We start from the raw sequence: 20408 nt of genomic DNA on the forward strand, positions 1-20408 counted from the left end.
ATAGCTCATTTCTGAGAACACTTTTTAAAAATAATTGCCGTATTACAAGTTTATTATTTTTGCTGGAAACTTGGTCACATATGATGACACAATGCGAAGGTTTTCCAATTTTTTATTTTTTTTTGAATTTTTATGCCCGTTTCAAAATGCGCTCAAAACGGCGGGCATGACCGTTCCTAGGTAGTGGTTGAATCTGGGAATTTTTTTGGTGTTTCTGTGATTAAATAGATACTTCTTTACCTAGAAATGATTTTTGGAAAAAATAAAGAGCAAACTATGAGGTAGCTACAGTTCAAATTTGACCCGCTTCCTACTAAATCGGCGGAAATTTGTCTTTTTCACCAGAGGTGGATAACAGCTTTTGACACCCAACCGTTTGGTCAATTATACATTAAATATGGACTAATATTTTAGAAAAATGATTTAGTGCCATTTTGCAACAAATGTATGGTAGTTCCTTCACAAAAAAACACATTTTGGTCACTCAGAAAATGGAAAATGGTTCTTTTGAGCAAAGAAAATGAAGACCTCCCAAATCAACGTTGTTTGTCATCCCTAAATACACACATGTACAAAATATTGGTTTATTTGAACTAACTATAAGAGGTTAAATGTTTGCCTGAATAAGAGGGTACAAGCTATAAGAGAAAAAAATTGCTTAATTCTGATTGGTGGAACGAGCTGTGGCATGGATCAATGACATGTCAAACATCTGTCCATCCATCCATCCATCCGTCCATCCACCCCTCCACTCTCTCTCACACAGCAAACCCCTCTCTCTCTCGCACAACTAACCCTAGCGATCCACCTCTCCCCTCCCCTCCCCTCGCGCAGCCGCCACCCACCTCCACCACGCCTTCTTCCTGTCCCGATTCCCACCCACATCGCCGCCGCCTTCGCCGGCCTATGTCCTCCCCCCACACCGCCGCCGTGAAACCCTCTCCTCTCTCCCCAGTCGAGCAGCAACAGGTCAGGCGGAGGCGGCAGCCAGATCCGCCGCGTTGCTTCTGGATCCGCGCCCTCCCCACCCTTGATTCATTTCCAATCCTGCCGCCGACACCCAACCCCACCCCCACCGGCGACCTCCCCTAACCCCATCACCACCGGTGACCTCCCTCCCTTGCTCCTCAACCCAACCCAACCCCGATTCGATTCAGTTCAGAGACAAATCCCCTCCCACATCGCCGCCGCCGCCACACACTTCCGAACCCCTCACATCCGGCCGGTGGCCATGACCTCCGGTATCTCCCCGACAGCCGCCACTCCCGTACCCTCTCCCGTCCCCTCCCCTACCCTCACCAAAAGAGGAAGAGAAGAGGTAGGGAGATCGAGCGAGCTGGTCAGGCGGCCGCCATGGCGCGACCAGATCCGCCACGGTTGCCCCGCGCGCTGTCCACGTGCTCGACTCCAGGGACTGGGTCATGGTCTGCGAGGCCCTCAACGACGCGCGCCGCCTCGCCATCCACCACCCCGCCCTCCTCGCCCCCATCCTGTAAGTTCTTCGATCCCCTCTGTCGTTGCTGCTCTTGGCTTCTGTTTTGACGAATTCCGTTGGGGATCTGTCCCGAGAATCGTCCGTCCGTCCGCGGGTGCTGATTGGCAGGGAGAAGGTGGTGCTGGGGATCTTGAAGACGGTGAAGAACTCGTGCAGCGCCGTGCTCAAGACCTCCATGATGGCGTGCACGGACGTCTTCTTAAGCAACAGCTGTAGCAGCAGCTTGTCCAGGCCGATGCGTGCCATGGCCACCTCCATGCCGCCCCTGCCCCTGCTGAGGAAGCTCCAAAATATGAATAAACAAAAAGATTCCTCTGCATTAGTGATGAATTATCCTTTCGTTCTAATCATGCACAAGTATGCAGCATCTGTCCATGAGTATAGTTGGATCATGGAAGGAAGCAGTGCGCCGTTGATGATTGAGTGGAGGGTGCACTGTTCGTTTTTGCACTTGCATGGATGGCTCCAAAATGTCTGAATTGGGTCCAAACCAAACCTTGCATCAGGTCTAGAGCTTTTATAACCAGCAAGAGTTGGAGTTCATATATATTTCTCCAAAAATTATACTCTCACTGTGTAGAATCTTTTGGGCCTGAATCATTGGTTGAGTTTAGGTCAAAAGCATCTGTATGCCAATAGTTTTGATGTTGTTTTGTGCTACATACTTCAGGGAATAGTTAACTTATTAATTAAGATGCCAAGGTACTATCAACTAGATCTGTTCACACACATACTTTAGTAACCAGCTCCATTAATCATCTGATCAGCTATGTAAACTAATCACTGAAGCTGGAAATTATGTGCTTTGATAGAACACGGAAACTAATCAAATGCAGAAGAGTTGTTTCAGTTTGAGTTCTGTTTGAAATGTTGCAACTTCAGAATTCTGGGAACTTTCCATAAAGTTTGCATCAGTTTAGTGGGTTCACCTATATTATGTTGTTGGAAGCTAGTTCATGATGAACTGATGTAACTCTCTACTGGAATATTAGTGTTTTTATGGGAGGAATATAGTGTATTAGTTGATGTAAATTTGTTTGGGTTCAGACCTATGCTTCCTCCACTGTTTTGTAGAGTTGGCTAATTTTAGATGCTGCATAATAACCTTTAAGGCTGTGGCCAATTTTAGATGCTGCATAATAATCTTTGTACTGCATAATAAAAAATTGCAGTACCGAAGATGAATGGTCGATTAGTTTTAGCTTCAAGCCATTTTAGTATATTCTTTGTACATGTGGCCTGTGGCTATAACTAGTTTGCTGTAGTTCATCCGTGATGTCCAGTAGCTATGAGATCCGAGGGATGCCGACCATTCGAGCCACGTAACTTATTCAGCTTTCACTCTATGATCTTGCTAATTTAAAGTCAGTGAGGGGCTTTCCCCCACTGTCCATGGTTCCTAAAAAAACTTATTCAGCGTTGGCCATCCTCATTTGCTATGCTAGGTATAATGTAAACTCTCTTCTGAATTTGATTTGTACCAGTTTGACTTTCCTAAGTTTCTTTTCTTGTTACCAGAGTTTACACTATCTTTCCATAGGCGCCGCCGGATTCGAGGGTGGAGCCCGAGCCTCCACTGGAGCATGGATCAGCCGTGCAGGAGGTGGAGCTCCGCATGGATCACGACTTGGTCGTCGTGGGGGCCTGGACCATCAAGCTCGCGGGCAAGATGGACGGCCTCGGCAACGGAGGCACGCGTGAGATCCTGGGGTTGGCCAATCCACGGGGCGCCAGATCTTCCCTGGGGGTCGCCTGCTGTAGTCATACTGTCGCTGGATCTCCTCCCCCCTCTCTCTCTCTCTGTGTTTTCCTGTCAATAGCTAGTAGCATAAGTTGGAGCTGGCTGTACCAGGAACTTAATCTGCATTTATTCAACTAGATCAAGTACAAGTACATTAGTTCGTAATCTGCTATTAATACATCTCCTGGTCATAAATTTCCTGAAGTAGTGCATGTATATATTTGGGTGCTGGTTAATTAGAAAAGGGATGTGATTTCTAACTTGATTGTTGTAGGCTACAAGATATATCTCTGTTGGTTCATCTTGCTATAGAATATGCCCCTGTTCATTCATTTATGTGTATTGCTATTTACCTCTGGTGACATGTGAGAAGCACTCATCTATATGTTTATATTTTGAGCAGCTAGGTACAACTACAGTTGCAGAATCATCTAGCCAAATTTTGGGAGGATGGCATAAAAGATTAGATAACCCATGCTTTTGAAATCATGGTAGGCTTCACAAGCTTGTAAGGTGTTTTCTGTTTTCAAGCGACTTTACATCAATTTACTGTTTCTCAACCAAAATTCTAGACTGTATAGCTCTTTATTGTTCTCTCCACTTATTTGTACAGCCAAGGATGCTTACTTAACTGTATAGCTCTTTATTGTTCTTTTTCAGGTATTCTATTTATGCTCCATCCCGAAATCTATTGTGCACTGCCAAGTCCATGAGGCGAAGCGCTCACTGCTTGACCATTTCTTTACTGAACTGGGAGCAACAGAGGCAAGATATTCGAAACAAGTTGAAGTCCTTTCAATTCTTGATTTCTAGCATACACATGCAACCTGATTGGTGATGTTACTGTAGATATGATGTAGGTTCAGTGCTTACTAATTTTTGATGTGATGCATGTTACCTTCGTTTCTCTCTATGCCTTCTTTAGTGTTTTGCCAGCTAACTAGTCTATTGGTCGTTTTGAAATATGAAGATGCATGTAAGCACTGTTGCTGACAATCTGGCACATCATATTAGTCTTATCCCTTGTTTTGTCACTAGCATACACTACAATCCCTTGTTCTGTCACTAGCATACACTACAGTTTTATTAAAAGGGGGGCATATCATTTGCTCTATATAATAGTGCTGATTTTGCGCCGATATGAATATACAACAGTATTACATTGTAGTGTTTTCTGCATGTTTTTGTATCACTAGTTTCATGCTGCCTTCTCATTTGAACCTATTACTTGTTTTTGTTTTTATCCTTGATTAGTATCAATTGTTGTATTGTAGACTTAAAATTGTGGTGGTTTCTCTTTTACAGAAGCTCAAGTGTGAAGTGTGAAGTCGTGAAGTGTGAAACAAGTGTGAAGCCGTGAAGTCCTACTCAGTGAACAGTAGCATACTGTAGCATATATGTGTTGTACAGATTGTAATAGATTTATTTAGTGGTATATTTGATGAATTTTATGTGTTCTTTGTTCTTTTTGAAATATTGATTATGTATGTAATTTGAAAACTTCTGAAATGGAAACTAACCAGTGGGGCAACTTATGAAAATAATCTGTCTTATTTGTACATTTCTGACATGTGGGACCAATTTGATAGATGAAAATTGACAAGTGGGACCCATATGACTAGTGGGACCAGCTTGAATATATAATGGCTAAAAATACAAAAAATAGACTATAAAAGGCCACGGCCTAGGAAATAAGAGGCCATAGCCTAGAAAATAAAAAGGCTGAATTGTAGGCTTTGGCCCATGTGACTGTCCAGAATTAATAGGGGATAGAAGGCTGAATTGTTGGGCCTGGCCCATGTAAACACCTAATCGGACCGGGCTGATTCTTGTCAACGACCTTTTCATTTGGTCGCAATTTTGCCATGTCAGCTTGCCACGTCGGATCCGACGTGGCCTGGGCAGACAGCTAGCGACCAAAAGAAAAGGTCATGGGTTCAACGACCTTCTGTTTTGGTCGTAAATGTCTACGACCTTCTCACAGAGAAGGTCGTTAATTTCAGTTTACGACTGCCAGCTTTTGACCTTCTGTTTTTGGTCACAAAAAGGTCGCAAATGAAAAACTATGACCTTTCAGCGGCCAATAGTGAGGGTCACAAGTTGACATATTTCTTGTAGTGTGGGTTCAATCTTGCGGTGCTCGATCCCAGTGACAGAAAGGGAACCAACACGTATTGTATTGTTGCCATCGAGGATAAAAAGATGGGGTTTATATCATATTGCTTGAGTTTATCCCTCTACATCATGTCATCTTGCCTAATGCGTTATTCCGTTCTTATGAACTTAATACTCTAGATGCATGATGGATAGCGGTCGATGTGTGGAGTAATAGTAGTAGATGCAGAATCGTTTCGGTCTACTTGACACGGATGTGATGCCTATATTCATGATCATTGCCTTAGATATAGTCATAACTATGCCCTTTTCTATCAATTACTCGGCAGTAATTTGTTCACCCACCGTAATACATGCTATCATGAGAGAAGCCACTAGTGAAACCTATGGCCCCCGGGTCTACTTTACATCATATAAGTTTCTGATCTATAATTCTAGTTTACTATTTATTTTGCAATCTTTATTTTCCAATCTATACAACAAAAATACCAAAAATATTTATCTTATTATCTTTATCAGATCTCACTTTTGCAAGTGGCCGTGAAGGGATTGACAACCCCTTTATTGTGTTGGTTGCAAGGTTCTTAATTGTTTGTGTAGGTACTAGGCAACTTGCATGTAGTCTCCTACTGGATTGATACCTTGGTTCTAAAAAACTTAGGGAAATACTTACGCTACTTTGCTGCATCACCCTTTCCTCTTCAAGGGAAAACCAACGCATGCTCAAGAGGTAGCAAGAAGGATTTCTAGCTCCGTTGCCGGGGAGATCTACGCCAAGTCAAGACATACCAAGTACCCATCATAAACTCTTCTCCCTTGCATTACATTATTTGCCATCCGCCTCTCATTTTCCTCTCCCCCACTTCTAATACGATTTTTAAAAATATTTGCCTTTTCTTGGCCCTCCTTCCATTCGATCTTGTGTTACCATGTACCTTCTTTTTGCTTGCATCTTCGCTTGCTAAAAGTTTATGGATCCTCATACACTTGCTAATCTTTTTAAGAGATCCAATTATGATAATTGCTAGTGAGTTTTGTGCACTAGATTATCTTTATGAAGTTTTGCTTGAAATCCGTGAATCTGAAAATTGTGATGAAGAAATTTATGAAGTGATTCACGATAGCTCCTTGAATAAAAAGCATAATTGCAATGATTTAACTATAAATTCTATTGATGTCAATTGTGCTAATAAAATGCAAAACCCTAAGCTTGGGGATGCTAATTTTTCTATGTCTACTACTTGTTGCCATGATCATGATTGGGGTGATAGTGCTTCTTATGATCTTGAAAACTTATTTAAGCCCCATGATCAATATGAGATTGATAATAGTGTTTGCAATATTATTGAAAGTGGGTTTGGAAGAATGTCAACTTTAGATCCCACATATTTGGAGAATGTTCAATCTTATGAAATTTTTGAGAAAAGTGGGTTTGGAGAGGTCATGACTTTAGTTAATGATAATCCCACTATTTTGGAAGAGTGTCAACTTTGCGTGCATGTGGATCATGAAGAGAAAAGTTTATGTGATAGCTATATTGTTGAATTTGATTATGATCCTACATGTAATTATTATGAGAGAGGAAAATATGGTTGTAGAAATCTCCATGTCACTAAATTACCTCTCTTCATGTTGAGATTGCTTTTGTTTCTTTCTTCTTCCTTGCATATGCTAGATCTTGCTTGTCTTGCTAATTTGTTTTCCTACAAGATTCCTATGCATAGGAAGTATGTTAGACTTAAATTGATGCTCTCTTTGTGTTCCAATAATTATCTTTCTTGTAAGCATCAATAAAATATTATGCCTAGCTAGGGGCGTTAAACGATAGCGCTTGTTGGAAGGCAACCCAATTTTATTTTTGTTCTTTGCTTTTTGCTAATGTTTAGTAATAAATAATTCAGCATGCTACTGCTATGATTGTGTTTTTTGTGTTTTAGTTAGTGTTTGTGCCAATTAAAACCTTTAGGATCTTCTTGGATGATAATTGTTTGATCTTGCTGAAAAAGACATAAACTTTGTGCTCACGAAAATAATTTTCATAAATCACAGAAAAGATATTTTACCCTGATTCTTTTTGCAGTAGATTAATATACAAATTACCCTGGTCTTCCTAATTTTGTAGATGTTTTGGAGTTACAGAAGTATTCGAAAGTTACAGATTGCTACAGATTGTTCTGTTTTTGACAGATTCTGTTTTTTGTGTGTTGTTTGCTTATTTTGATGAATCTATGAGTAGTATCGGGGGGTATGAACCATAGAGAAGTTGGAATACAGTTGGTTTAGCACCAATATAAGTAAAGAATGATTTCATTACAGTACCTTAAAGTGGTGGTTTGTTTTCTTATACTAACGGGGTTCATGAGATTTTCTGTTGAGTTTTGTGTTGTGAAGTTTTCAAGTTTTTAGGTAAAGATTTGATGAACTTTGGAATAAGGAGTGGCAAGAGCCTAAGCTTGGGGATGCCCAAGGCACCCCAAGGTAAAATTCAAGGACAACGAAAAGCCTAAGCTTGGGGATGCCCCGGAAGACATCCCCTCTTTCGTCTTCGTCTATCGGTAAGTTTACTTGAGGCTATATATTTTTGTTCACCACATGATATGTGTTTTGCTTGGAGCATCTTGTATGATTTGAGTCTTTGCTTCTTAGTTTACCACAATCATCCTTGCTGTACACACCTTTTGTGAGAGACACACATGAATCAGAATTTATTAGAATACTCTATGTGCTTCACTTGTATCTTTTGAGCTAGATAATTTTGCTCTAGTGCTTCACTTATACCTTTTTAGAGCACGGTGGTGGTTTTATTTTATAGAAATTATTGATCTCTCATGCTTCACTTATATTATTTTGAGAGTCTTTTAGAACAGCATGGTAATTTGCTTTGGCTATAAAATTAGTCCTAATATGATAGGCATCCAAGATGGGTATAATAAAAACTTTCATATAGAGTGCATTAAATACTATGAGAAGTTTGATACTTGATAGTTGTTTTGAGATATAAAGATGGTAATATTAGAGTCGTGTTAGTTGGGTAATTGTGGAATTGAGAAATACTTGTGTTGAGGTTTGCAAGTCCCGTAGCATGCACGTATGGTAAACGTTGTGTGACAAATTTGAAGCATGAGGTGTTTTTTGATTGCTTTCCTTATGGGTGGCGGTCGGGGACGAGCGATGGTATTTTCCTATGAATCTATCCCCCTAGGAGCATGCACATAGTGCTTGGTTTTGATGACTTGTAGATTTTTGCAATAAGTATGTGAGTTCTTTATGACTAATGTTGAGTCCATGGATTACACGCACTCTTACCCTTCCATCGTTGCTAGCCTCTTCGGTACCGTGCATTGCCCTTTCTCACCTCAAGAGTTTTTTTTGAATTGATTCTCACCTTGAGAGTTCGTGCAAACTTTGCCGGTGCATCCAAACCCCGTGATATCATACGCTCTATCACACATAAGTGATACGTCTCCAACGTATCTATAATTTTTTATTGTTCCATGCTATTATATTATCGGTTTTGGATGTTTAATGGGCTTTAATATGGTCTTTTATATTATTTTTGGGACTAACCTATTAACCGAAGGTCCAGTGCCAGTTGTTGTTTTTTTGCCTATTTTAGTATTTCGCAGAAAAGGAATATCAAACGAAGTCCAATTGACCTGAAAATTTACGGAGATTATTTTTGGACCAGAGGAAGCCCACGGAGCATCAAAGATGGACCAGAAGAGTCCCGAGGCCACCAGGAGGGTGGAGGGCACACCCTACCCCCTGGGCGCGCCCCACTACCTCGTGGCCGCCTCATGGACCTCCTGACTTATTCCCGACACCAACACCTCTTATATATCCCCAAACTTCCAGAACATAACCTAGATCGGGAGTTCCGCCGCTGCAAGCCTCTGTAGCCACCAAAAACCAATCGGGACCCTGTTCCGGCACCCTGCCGGAGGGGGGAATCATCACCGATGGCCATCTTCATCATCCCGGCGCTCTCCATGACGAGGATGGAGTAGTTCACCCTCGGGGCTGAGGGTATGTACTAGTAGCTATGTGTTTGATCTCTCTCTCTCTCTCTCTCTCTCTCTCTCTCGTGTTCTTGATATGGCACGATCTTGATGTACCGCGAGCTTTTCTATTATAGTTGGATCTTATGATGTTTCTCCCCCTCTACTCTCTTGTAATGGATTGAGTTTTCCCTTTAAAGTTATCCTATCGGATTGAGTCTTTAAGGATTTGAGAACACTTGATGTATGTCTTGCATGTGCTTATCTGTGGTGACAATGGGATATTCACGTGATCCACTTGATGTATGTTTTGGTGATCAACTTGCGGGTTCGGTGACCTTGTGAACTTATGCATAGGGGTTGGCACACATTTTCGTCTTGACTGTGCTTGCCATGTGTTTCATGATGCTCTTGTTATGTTTCAATTCTTATCTTTTATGCGAGCATCATTGAAATGTGCTTAAATGTGCTTGCCATGTGTTTCATGATGCTCTTGTTATGTTTCAGTTCTTATCTTTTAAGCAAGCATCATTGAAATCATCATGCCTAGCTAAAAGGCATTAAAGAAAAGCGCTTGTTGGGAGACAATCCAACATTTACCCCTAATGTTTTTATGTGTTCACATGATTATGCTACTGTAGTAATCATGTTTTATTGCTTTTGTTTCAATAAAGTTCCAAGTAAAGCCTTTGGGATAGTGTGGATGATAGTTGACTTGAATCTGTGCAAAAATAGAAACTTTTACGCTCAGTCCAGGAAATTTGAAAATTCACTGGAACGTGATTTTGATCTGAAATTTTTACAGGTGATAGATATACAAATTCTCTATGTTTTCCCAACTTTTCGGAATTTTTGGAGTAGCAGAAGTATGGTTGGAGTAGAGATTACTATAGACTGTTCTGTTTTTGACAGATTTTGTTTTCAATGCATAGTTTGCTTGTTTTCTAGTTTCTATGGCTTATATTGCTCAATATAAATTGTGTGGAAATGATATGTTATAGTAGGCATTGTGTGGAAACAATTACGAATCTTGTCTTTGACATTACCAAAGTAAAATGGTTTGCTCTTTATCATACTAACCTATCTCACGAAGTTCCGTTAAGTTTTGTGTGATTGAAGTTTTCAAGTTTTGGGTGAGATGTCGATATGAGGAGAATAAGGAGTGATAAGAACCTAAGCTTGGGGATGCCCAAGGCAACCCAAGGTAATACTCAAGGAATATCCAAGCAACTAAGCATGGGGATGCCCCGGAAGGCATCCCCTCTTTCGTCTCCAACATTATCGGTAACCTCACTTGGAGCTACATTTTTATTCATAACATGATATGTGTTTTGCTTGGAGCGTCATTTTCTTTTGTTAGGATTTGTTTGCTGTTATTTATAATAATGTTTTGCATCTTTATTTTCAATAAAAATGTCAAGGATAGCCTTTACCATGCTTATTTTGCAAGTATATGAGTTGCTGTTTGAAAACAGAAAGTTTATCACTGTTGCAAAAATTCCCTAGAAAAGTCAGAATATGATAAAATGTTGAAACTTTTTGCACAATAAGCTCTGATAAATTTTCTACAGTGTGGTAAATTTTCATAATTTTTGGAGTTTAAGAAGTATTGATACTCTTACATTCTTTACAGACTGTACTGGTTTGGCAGATTGCTGTTATGTTTGCATTGTTTGCATATGTTTGCTTGTTTAATGATTCCATTTGAGGATAGGATTATTAAATATGCAGAGGCATTTAGTATGCAATGTTGAATAATAATTTTAGTGATTTGCTACAGTAGAGAATGATAAGGTTTTTGCATTGATTTATACTAACTTATCTCACGAGTTCTTGTTGAGTTTTGTGTGGATGAAGTTTTTGAGATTTAGGAAAACCGTGATATGAGAGGAATGAAGAAGACACAAGAGCTCAAGCTTGGGGATGCCCAAGGCATCCCAAGTTAATATTCCAATAAGTCTCAAACATCTAAGCTTGGGGATGCCCCAATTGGCATCCCACCTTTCTTCTTCAACGATTATCGGTCAGTATCGGTTGAGCCTAAGTTTTTGCTTCTTCACATGATGTGTGCTATTCTTTGAATGTCATTTTGTTTTTTTGCTTGATGTTTTAATAAAATACTTAGAACTAAAAGTTTTTAAATAAAATAGAGTCCTCAAATAGTTGCTAGATGTTGGGTAACGTAGCAGAAATTCAAAATTTTCTACGCATCACCAAGATCAATCTATGGAGTTTACTAGCAACGAGAGGGAAGGAGTGCACCTACATACCCTTGTAGATCGCGAGCGGAAGCGTTCAAGAGAACGGGGTTGATGGAGTCATACTCGTCGTGATCCAAATCACCGATGATCCTAGCGCCGAACGGACGGCACCTCCGCGTTCAACACACATACGGAGCAGCGACGTCTCCTCCTTCTTGATCCAGCAAGGGGAAAGGAGGGGTTGATGGAGATCCAGCAGCACGACGGCGTGGTGGTGGAAGTAGCGGGGATCCCGGTAGGGCTTCGCCAAGCACTAACGGGAGGGAGAGGTGTCACGGGAGGGAGAGGGAGGCGCCAGGGGCTAGGATATTGCTGCCCTCCCTCCCCCCACTATATATAGGGCCAAGGGAGAGGGGGGGCGCAGCCTTGGCCCTTCCTCCAAGGAAGGGTGCGGCCAGGGAGGAGTCCTTCCTCCCCAAGGCACCTCGGAGGTGCCTTCCCCCTTTAGGACTCTCCGTTTTTCTTATCTCTTGGCGCATGGGCCTCTTGGGGCTGGTGCCCTTGGCCCATATAGGCCAAGGCGCACCCCCTACAGCCCATGTGCCCCCCCGGGGCTGGTGGACCCCCTTGGTGGACCCCCGGACCCCTTTCGGCACTCCCGGTACAATACCGATAAAGTGCGAAACTTTTCCGGCGACCAAAACAAGACTTCCCATATATAAATCTTTACCTCCGGACCATTCCGGAACTCCTCGTGACGTCCGGGATCTCATCCGGGACTCCGAACAACTTTCGGGTTACCGCATACTAATATCTCTATAACCCTAGCGTCACCGAACCTTAAGTGTGTAGACCCTACGGGTTCGGGAGACACGCAGACATGACCGAGACGACTCTCTGGTCAATAACCAACAGCGGGATCTGGATACCCATGTTGGATCCCACATGCTCCTCGATGATCTCATCGGATGAACCACGATGTTGAGGATTCAATCAATCCCGTATACAATTCCCTTTGTCTATCGGTATGTTACTTGCCCGAGATTCGATCGTCGGTATCCCGATACCTTGTTCAATCTCGTTACCGGCAAGTCTGTTTACTCGTTCCGTAACTCACATCATCCCGTGATCAACTCCTTGGTCACATTGTGCACATTATGATGATGTCCTACCGAGTGGGCCTAGAGATACCTCTCCGTTTACACGGAGTGACAAATCCCAGTCTCGATTCGTGCCAACACAACAGACACTTTCGGAGATACATGTAGTGCACCTTTATAGCCACCCAGTTACGTTGTGACGTTTGGTACACCCAAAGCATTCCTACGGTATCCGGGAGTTGCACAATCTCATGGTCTAAGGAAATGATACTTGACATTGGAAAAGCTCTGAGCAAATGAACTATACAATCTTGTGCTAGGCTTAGGATTGGGTCTTGTCCATCACATCATTCTCCTAATGATGTGATCCCGTTATCAACGACATCCAATGTCCATGGTTAGGAAACCGTAACCATCTATTGATCAACGAGCTAGTCAACTAGAGGCTTACTAGGGACATGGTGTTGTCTATGTATCCACACATGTATCTGAGTTTCCTATCAATACAATTCTAGCATGGATAATAGACGATTATCATGAACAAGGAAATATAATAATAACCAATTTATTATTGCCTCGAGGGCATATTTCCAACAGTCTCCCACTTGCACTAGAGTCAATAATCTAGTTCACATCACCATGTGATTAACACTCATAGGTCACATCACCATGTGACCAACATCTAAAGAGTTTACTAGAGTCAACAATCTAGTTCACATCACTATGTGATTAACACTCAATGAGTTCTGGTTTGATCATGTTATGCTTGTGAGAGAGGTTATTTATTAAATGGGTCTGAACCCTTCAGATCCGTGTGTGCTTTACGAATATCTATGTCATCTTGTGGATGCTACCACGCGCTACTTGGAGCGATTTCAAATAACTGCTCTACTATGCGAATCCGGTTTACTACTCAGAGTCATCCGGATTAGTGTCAAAGTTCGCATCGACGTAACCCTTTACGACGAACTCCTTTTCACCTCCATAATCGAGAAAATTTCTTAGTCCACTAGATACTAAGGATAAGTTCGACCGCTGTCATGTGATCCATTCCCGGATCACTATTGTACCCCTTGACCAACTCATGGCAAGGCACACTTCATGTGCGGTACACAGCATAGCATACTGTAGAGCCTACGTCTAAAGCATAGGGGACGACCTTCGTCCTTTCTCTCTCTTCTGCTGTGGTCAGGTCTTGAGTCTTACTCAATACTCACACCTTGTAACATAGCCAAGAACTCCTTCTTTGCTGATCTATTTTGAACTCTTTCAAAATCATGTCAAGGTGTGCGTTCTTTGAAAGTATCATCAGGCGTCTTGATCTATCTCTATAGATCTTGATGCCCAATACGTAAGCAGCTTTATCCAGGTCTTCCTTTGAAAACTCCTTTCAAACAACCCTTTATGCTTTCCAGAAATTTTACATCATTTCGGATCAACAATATGTCATCCACATATACTTATCAGAAATGTTGTAGCGCTCCCACTCACTTTATTGTAAATACAAGTTTCTAACAAACTTTGTATAAACCCAAAAACTTTGATCACTCCATCAAAGCGTATATTCTGACTCCGAGATGCTTGCTCTAGTCCATGGAAGGATCACTGGAGCTAGCATATCTTTTAGCATCCTTAGGATTGACAAAACCTTTTTGATTGTATCACATACAACCTTTCCTTACGAAAACTGGCAAGGAAACTTGTTTTGACATCCATCTGCCAGATTTCACAAATGCAGCTAATGCTAACATGATTCCGATGGACTTAAGCATCGCTACGGATGAGAAAATCTCATCGTAGTCAACTCCTTGAACTTGTGGAAATACTCTTTGCCACAAGTCGAGCTTCATAGACGGTAACATTACCGTCCACGTCCGTCTTCTTCTTAAAGTTCCATTTATCTCGGATTTCATGGCTTCTAACCATTTGTCGGAATATGGGCCCACCATCGCTTCTCCATAGCTCGTAGGTTCAGTATTGTCCAACAACATGATATCTCAGACAGGATCACGTACCACTCTGAAGTAGCACGCATCCTCGTCGTCCTACGAGGTTTGGTAGTGACTTGATCCGAAGTTTCATGATCACTATCATAAGCTTCCACTTCAATTGGTGTAGGTGCCACAGGAACAACTTCCTGTGCCCTGCTACACACTAGTTGAAGTGACGGTTCAATGATCTTATCAAGTCTCCACCATCCTCCCACTCAATTCTTTCGAGAGAAACTTTTCCTCGAGAAAGGAACCGTTTCTAGAAGCAATTACTTTTGCTTCCAGATCTGAAATAGGAGGTATACCCAACTGTTTTTGGGTATTCTATGAAGACGCATTTATCCACTTTGGGTTCGAGCTTATCAGCCTGAAACTTTTTCACATAAGCATCGCAGCCCCAAACTTTTAAGAAACGTCAACTTAGGTTTCTCTAAACGGTGTCGTCTCAACGGAATTGCGTGGTGCCCTATTTAAAGTGAATGCAGTTGTCCCTAATGCCTAACCCATAAACGGTAGTGGTAATTCGATAAGAGACATCATGGCATAAACCATATCCAATAGGGTGCAGTTATGATGTTCGGACACACCATCACACTATGGTGTTCCAGGCGGTATTAATTGTGAAACACTTTCCACAATGTCTTAATTGTGTGCCAAACTCATAACTCAGATACTCATCTCTATGATCATATCATAGACATTTTATCCTCTTGTCACGACGATCTTCAACTTCACTCTGAAATTACTTGAACCTTTCAATAATTCAGACTTGTGTTTCATCAAGTAAATACACTCAGCATCTACTCAAATCATCTGTGAAGTAAGAACATAACGATATCCACTGCATGCCTTAGCACTCATTGGACTGCATACATCAAAATGTATTACTTCCAACAAGTTGCTCTCTTGTTCCATCACTACAGGAATCAGCTACTTTGCCGTCTGCCATGGCAGACGGCAAAGGCAAGGATGGCGGACGGCAAAGGCCTTTGCCGTCTGCTGCGGACGGCAAAAGGCTCCGGCAAAGTAGGCTACGGTAAAGAGCTTCTTTGCCGTCTGCTTTTTGAAGCGGACGGCAAAGGGGCCTTTGCCATCAGCAGCGGACGGCAAAGGTCATGGCTCTTTGCCATCTGCTGGCAGACGGCAATGACTGGCTCTTTGCCGTCTGCCAGCTGATGGCAAAGAGCCTATATTGCCCCATTTAATTCTGTTTTTTCTTATATCAATTCATTTTCACAGAAAATCAAACACACACACACACACACACACACACACACACACACAGAGATATATATGACCAATAGTCATGAACACATAGTAGCAAGTTTCATCCATACATATACATAGTTTCATCAATATTACACGGTTTCATCCATAGGTAGCAAGTTTCACAAAGTCAAAACAAAAACTATAGACAAGCACTCCATATCTGAAATTACAAGAAATGACCTAAAACTAAATATCTATTTTCCTAAAAACTATCTTATTACTAAGATCTTCTCTGGATCTTCTTCTTTTCTTCCAACCTGCATAACAAAAACACTAAGAAAGAGAGAATGGGTTAGGAGTAGAAATGTAGCATTTCACTTGGTGAAATGCAATGTTCAGTTTTTATGTAAGTTTAACACACGGAAAGCTGGAGAGCATGCTGAGAGTTTTCTTGCCTGAGGACCAGGGTAGCCACCAACGGGCCAGCCAAGGGGCCAGTTCACATCCTTCTGGAGGAGAGTGTACTCCTGCTCAATTCCATACCTGTTTGGGTTCAGAGATAGGCCTAATCAGTGCTAATCTATATTGTACAACTTATTATGTTCTCACGTGTGTATGTGTGTTAAGACACAAGAGCGCTACTACAACTTTTATATGAAACACTGCAACAACAAAAAACTTGAAATATCGACGGAGGTATTCGTACCATCTCTCCTCAGCTGCAACCTTCGAGGTGTTGAAGATCTTGGCAGCATTGTGCCTCTTGTTGGTGGGGATTGGAACACCTTGTGGTGTGTAGCAGTCGCACATAACCTACAAGGAGTAATAAATAGGAAAAGATCAACAAACCAACGACTTTGCGCCAAATACAGTAGAAACTTGGCCTCTGATTTAGCTGAAGCTTTTTTTTCTCAGTTCAAGTATTTAAGATTTGTGTTAGCCAAGTAGGTCAACTAGTGGAATTTGCAGCCTTTCCTTGTATTCAGCTGGAAGTAGAATATTTTCAGCCTTTCCTTGTATTCAGCTGGAAGTTCTTCATAAATCCCCCTCAAGATTGTCATTCCAGGATTGTTATCATCAGATTGTACAGTGGTGTGTACATACAAGATGCAGAACGGACCCTCTGGCAACTCGGTGCGGAGCTTGTGAAACACATACCTCTTCAGACGTCCACCATCTATAACAGGAGCTGGAATACAAAAATAAAATGCCATCTGAGTGTTACAGGGAGCGGTAGAAACTAATACTCCCTCCGTTCAAAAATAAGGGTCATGATTTTAGTTCAAATTTGAACTAAAACCACGACGCTTATTTTGGAACGGAGAGAGTATCATATTAGCGGCAAAGCTTGTAGCATCAGAACATCAAGTGCCTGTAGAAGTTGTGAACCTCCCTTGTGTCAAATGGTGATCGTGTCTGTGAGGAGATTTTGAGAAATAATGCAAGGTTATCCAACAGGATGTTAAGCCAATATGACATGGAAAGGAACCATCCACTACTAGCAAAGAAACTACATATAAATTGGCATGTAAGTTCCCTTATAAAATGGTATGATCGAGTCTGCCAACTGATTTTGAGAAATAATAGTACTCCCTCTGTAAACTAATATAAGATCTTTTAGATCACTACTTATTAGTAGTTTACAGAGGGAGTACCAATTTGCAGTACTGAATCTGTTATCAAACCTGAAACTAGATCAACAGGGGATGGTACCTCTAGCAAAGAAGCCGCATACAAAGCAGATAACTATCGAAATGAACAATCATGAACCGTGCCTCTCCAAAATCCAGAATTTTCAATTTTTGACAACCGGTCACAATAGAATTGCTAATTTGCTCGAGACATAAATATGCTGAAATCCTAAGTACATCATGCATTTATCACTCCATACCAACTCCAGGAATGCAGCTACGAGCTAACAGCAAAGAATTCATCGAACGACTCGCACCAAACCCTAGACGCGCACCAGCAATCCCCAAATACCACCCGATAAATCCCAGGATGAGGAGAGGACGGGAAGTAACGGGAGGGGTTTGGCGCACCGGGGAAGAACTTGCCGACGACCCGGACGACGGGCCGGCCGGATCTGTCCGCACCCTGCACGCGGACCACCTGGAGCTCCGGCGAGGAGGAGGCCCGTGCGGCGAGGGGGAGGCCGGATCCGGAGTGGCCGGACCTCCAGAAGCCGGATCCGGGCGTGAGGCAGCGTGGGGCGCCGGCGGCGACGCGGGGACGCGGGTGGGGCGCAGAGGAGCTCGGTGCTCGGCTCCCATGGCGGCAGCGGATCTCGAGGTTGGGGCGACGGGCGACGAGGCTTCCGCGGCGGGGCCGCGAGCTTGTGGGGAGGTGGCGGCGCACAACGCGGCGCGAGGCGGCGGGGCTCCTAGGTTCTGGTGAGGTGGCGGCGCGCACCGGCGGGCGGAGGCAAGGTGGCGCAGCGGCACGGGGTCGAGGGAGGCGGGGTCGGGCGGCGCTCGGCTGTGGGGCAGGGGCGGAGAGAGAGGGGATAGAGATAGAGGAGGTGGGGGCAACAGTTTTCCTTTTACCCGAAAAAAGATAGCCACCCTCTTTGCCGTCCGCCAGCAGATGGCAAAGAATCTTTGCCGTCTGCTGGCACCTCTTTGCCGTCCGCTGGCAGATGGCAAAGATTCTTTGCCATCCGCCAGTAGACGGCAAAGAAATGACAGATGGCAAAGACCTTCTTTGTCGTCTGCCTGTTCTTTGCCGTCTGTTGTTTGGTAGCTGATGGCAAAGACCTTCTTTGCCGTCTGCAAGCAGACGGCAAAGAACTGGCAGACGGCAAAATCCCTGATTCCAGTAGTGCATCTTACTGAAAACGAGGCCTTTCAGTCATCTTGCCCATGTGGTATGATTTGCATGTCTCAAGTGATTCAAAATCAAGTGAGTACAAACGATCCATCTGCATGGAGTTTCTTCATGCATATATACCAATAGACATGGTTCGCATGTCTCAATCTTTTCAAAAACGAGTGAGTCCAAAGATCCATCTACATGGAGCTTCTTCATGCGTTCTACACCAATATGACTCAAGTGGCAGTGCCACAAGTATGTGGTACTATCATTACTATCTTATATCTTTTGGCACAAACATGTGTATCACTGCGATCGAGATTCATTTTAGGTGCAAGACCATTGAAGGTATTATTCAAATAAACAGAGTAACCATTATTCTCCTTAAATGAATAACCGTATTGCGATAAACATAATCCAATCATGTTTATGCTCAACACCAAATAACAATTATTTAGGTTTAACACCAATCTCGATGGTAGAGGGAGCATGCGATGCTTGATCACATCAACCTTGGAAACACTTCCAACACATATCGTCATCTCACCTTTAGCTAGTCTCCGTTTATTTCGCAGCTTTTATTTAGAGTTACTAACACTTAGCAACCGAACCGGTATCTAATACCCTGGTGCTGCTAGGAGTACTAGCAAAATACACATTCATATAACGTATATCCAATATACTTCTGTCGACCTTGCCTACCTTCTCATCTACCAAGTATCTAGGGTAGTTCCGCTTCAGTGACCGTTCCCCTCATTACAGAAGCACTTAGTCTCGGGTTTGGGTTCAACCTTGGGATTCTTCACTAGAGCAGCAAATGATTTGCTGTTTCATGAAGTATCCCTTTTGCCCTTGCCCTTCTAGAAACTAGTGGTTTCACTAACCATCAACAATTGATGCTCCTTCTTGATTTCTACTTTCGCGGTGTCAAACATCGCGAGTTGCTCAAGGATCATCATCTATCCTTGATATTTATAGTTCATCACGAAGCTCTACTAGCTTGGTGGCAGTGATTATGGAGAAATATCACTATCTCATCTGGGAGATTAACTCCCACTCGATTCAAGCGATTGTGGTACTCAGATAATCTGAGCACATGCTCAACGATTGAGCATTTCTCCCTTAGTTTGCAGGCTTAAGAAACTTGTCAGAGCTCTCATACCTCTTGATGTGGGCACTAGTCTGAAATCCCAATTTCAGTCTTCGGAACATCTCACATGTTCTCCGACGTTTCAAAAACGTCTCTGGTGCCACAATTCTAAACCGTTAGCATTACGCACTGAACTATCACGTAGTCATCAAAACGTGTATGTCAGATGTTTCGTAACATCTACAGACGACGCTGAGGTTCAGCACACCGAGCGGTGCATTAAGGACATAAGCCTTCTGTGCAGCAATGAGGACAATCCTCAGTTCACGGACCCAGTCCGCACAATTGCTACTACCAACTTTCAACTAAATTTTCTCTAGGAACATATCTTAATAGTAGAACTAAAGCGTATGACATAAATTGTAAAGATTTTTGACTATGTTCATGACAATGAAGTTCATCTGATTATTGAACTCCCACTCAGATAGACATCCCTCTAGTCATCTAAGTGATACATGATCCGAGTCAAACTAGGCCGTGTCCGATCATCACGTGAGACGGACTAGTCATCATCGGTGAACATCACCATGTTGATCGTATCTACTATACGACTCATGTTCGACCTTTCGGTCTCTTGTGTTCCGAGGCCATGTCTGT

The sequence above is a fragment of the Triticum aestivum genome, chromosome 1D (assembly GCF_018294505.1).
Source record: "Triticum aestivum cultivar Chinese Spring chromosome 1D, IWGSC CS RefSeq v2.1, whole genome shotgun sequence".
NCBI classification, from domain to species: Eukaryota; Viridiplantae; Streptophyta; class Magnoliopsida; order Poales; family Poaceae; genus Triticum; species Triticum aestivum.